We start from the raw sequence: 3,157 nt of genomic DNA, 5'->3' as shown, positions 1-3,157 counted from the left end.
TCACAAAACAAGCATGGTCATGGAATGAATTTAACTCTTAATGCGAGCTTCCACTGTGTTCCAAAATTTCTTTCAGCTGAAATAGTTTAAAACTTAACACATGATTTATACATTTGTTCAAGTAAAAATCTGTGGAAACTAACTTTAATCTATAGTGTTAAGTAAATGTTACATTTAGTTTTTGTATCAGTATTAATTCAAGTCACCTCTGAAGGTGTTGTGATGTGCATTTATTAATCTCTAAAGATCATCATCAACATTCTTAGTCAACATGTGGAGATTGCACATATAACACCCAAGGTTTCAGTCAGTCACAGGTTTGGTATTCAGTAAACTAACATTTCCATGTCAATCTATCATGTTTAGTTTGAAAACAAAAACATTAGAATCAATGTCAGTGTGGCGGCTTTTATATCAACAGTCAAATCAAAACACTGTTAAGCAGTGACCCATTGAAAGGCACTGTGGGTAGAGTGTGTGCCATCCAGTAAAGATATGTTAAGCATTTGCCACTTGATGGACATCCAGAGTGTCCAGTCTGAGATCTTTTCTCTTCTAACATAGGGTCACTACACACACGGCATCAAACGTACAGTCAACTATGTCAGATGATAGCACAACTTTAGCAAGTTACGTGAACTAGTTAACCCTCCAGTTTAGCTCTACTGAGGACTAAGGGTGTATTCACACCAGGAAAGTCCGATAGTTCACTTGCTTTGGTCCGGACCGAATTTTTTTTTTTTTTTTTTTAAATTTGGTGCGGTTCGTATTCACACTGTACATTTTTGTAAGTGGACCAAAATCTGTAAACAAAACCACGTGTGCTGAGGTCGCTCATCCATTGGACAGAAATGAGCAGTGTCCATTAAAGCCCTCAGTCCAAAGTGAAAGGACAGAATCATGGAAATTTTGCTGCTGTTTTTGTTATCGTCATAGTGGTTTTTACAGATGCAGACGTCTGCACAAGTGTTTGAGCAGCAAGAGCGTTTGATGCAACGTCAGGTTTACAGTATTGTAGAATTCATTTCTCAATGACGAAGACACAGGGCAAGACGGCTACGGAGGACAGCGCTCATGTGTGCACATCATGTTGTGACTGTTGGTCTGATTCACACCAGACAGAACAGGTCTGAAGTGTGAATTCTGCCAGTATGTGAAAAGACTGTTCTCCAAAAGCATTAGTGCTCCGTACTGCTTGCCTATGTGTATCTATCCTATATCACCGTTGAGTTTAGCCAGGGACAGAATTCCTTAACGCAGGTAAAGTTTGCTGGGGATGATGAAGTCGTTTATTATTTTTTATTTCAAGCACAACAGACAGATCTAACCGTCATCCTAATCATTCTCTCGCTGAACAAGCTGAAAACGTCGGAGTTTTTTCCGTGTCCTTTCTGTCAGCTGTGTTATATGCACATCTGCCCAGATGTCCAAAAGGTAGCGTGTCCCTTCCGAGCTCCAAGTTTGACCAGGGCTCATTTTCAGCTCCGTAGCCTATCCTCACTCTGAGCGCTTCTCTGGTAAAACTCTGTTGTCCATAATGCTTGACGCACGACGGGAGCTCGTTAGGTACAAAAAACCCAACTGTGTCGGATCGGGTCCGGTCTGCTTTCACACCTCAAATGAACCGCACCAGGGTTCGTATGGAACCGCACCGAGACCACCTCTTCAACTGGGTCTCGGTTCGCTTGTTTGGTCCGGAACAGAGTTCGGTGGTTTTTATTCACACCAGCCCAAAAGGTCCGAACCAAGGGAGCAAACGAACTCTGGTCCGTTTTAAACGGACCAAACAAGGCAGGTGTGAATACACCCTAAGACACCAAAAACTTTCCACCTCCATGCAGAACAGGAGGAGGACTTTCTTTCCACCATGTCATAGCTGAAGCGCACTTTGTCTGATCTGTCAATCTATCATAGTTATTCCAATGAAGGAGAATGTGGAGAGGCACTTTGGGGCTGTTCATAAAAACTACAACACTGAGCCTGTTTACATGCACACCAATACTCCGATCATTATCCGATTTCTGGAGTTGTCAGATTATTCAAGTGACCATGTAAACTGGATAATCTGATGGACTTTATGAGTTAACTGCAATTATCTGACTTTGAGAAATTGGATTAACACCTAGATTCCTCCTCATTCCACAGTGTCATCCTACATGTATACAGGCAGAGCCGTCGGGATGACGTAGGCAAGGTGGGCAGCTGCCTAGGGCCCCCTCGCTGAAGAGGGCCCCCGATGGCCGCATGGTCATTTATCTGTACAACTTATTAAAAACCATCCATTCTACACAAACCACCACAGTGAGGCAGCGCTAACCCTCTCCTGTACTGTTTTGTGACTGGGCCCCCCTAAACTAGAGAGATTCCCCCTATGCAATGACAAACACAATGAGGGTCATGTAGAAGTGACCTTCACCCTCGCGCACCCCCCATCACACCCCCCACTTGCTGTCAGTGGAGGAACAAACGATCTGTCCACACTGAGCACGGCTGCGCGAGCATTTAAAAAGAACATCAATGAAGAAGCGCTCCTACCCTTCAGGGTTTGCAAAAAGACAAAAAAAGAAAGAAGAGGAAAAATGCCAAGGACACAGTGGTAAGTATTAAGTAAACCATTGTTTTCTCCAAATAGGCCACAACTGTGTGATATGTTTGAAACTGTGCAAACAGAAGCCTCACATCAGTGACCTAACACACAGATAGATGTTAGCATGAGAGGGGGAGGATTCAGTTCAAGAACTAATCATATACACACAACACAACTGTGTTCTGTTTGAAGAATTTAAGGATAGAATAAACACAACTTTTCGATCACGCTTTTCTACTGTTGTACAGCGTTCCAAAACTTCTTTTGAGCTAAATAATTTGGATGTGGAGGACCGAAGTACGACAACATTAAAAGTATTTAGTCATGAAAAGCCAAAGCTAAGCCTACTGAAGTGTTTTCACTTACTCTGGACGGTTGTCTGCCCCCTGCTGCGGTCACCCACACAACTGTATTCCAAACAAAATCGTCTGGTTCTATGAATCCCATCCAGTTTGGACAAAGAATCCATCCAGTTCAATGGACATTTTCGGTTAGCTAGCAATTTCCGTTGGTGATCTCTCCATTCCATCAGGAGAAAAATGTCCCTTTTCCATTGCGTTTGTCCGTCTC

At 42.9% G+C, this 3,157-nt stretch overlaps 1 long non-coding RNA gene across 1 annotated transcript in view; it reads left to right on the top strand.

Moving 5' to 3' along the window:
- Positions 1-2,473: 2,473 nt before the first annotated feature.
- The window catches only part of LOC115439263 (uncharacterized), a 21,561-nt gene continuing 20,877 nt past the window's right edge, over positions 2,474-3,157 (top strand). The window contains exons 1-2 of the long non-coding RNA XR_003938235.1: positions 2,474-2,596; positions 2,931-2,941. This is a non-coding gene — a long non-coding RNA (uncharacterized LOC115439263). The remainder of the gene's footprint in view (positions 2,597-2,930; positions 2,942-3,157) is intronic.

Source organism: Sphaeramia orbicularis, chromosome 19 (assembly GCF_902148855.1).
Source record: "Sphaeramia orbicularis chromosome 19, fSphaOr1.1, whole genome shotgun sequence".
Lineage (NCBI taxonomy): Eukaryota > Metazoa > Chordata > Actinopteri > Kurtiformes > Apogonidae > Sphaeramia > Sphaeramia orbicularis.
This window is presented reverse-complemented; position numbering and strand designations above follow the sequence as displayed.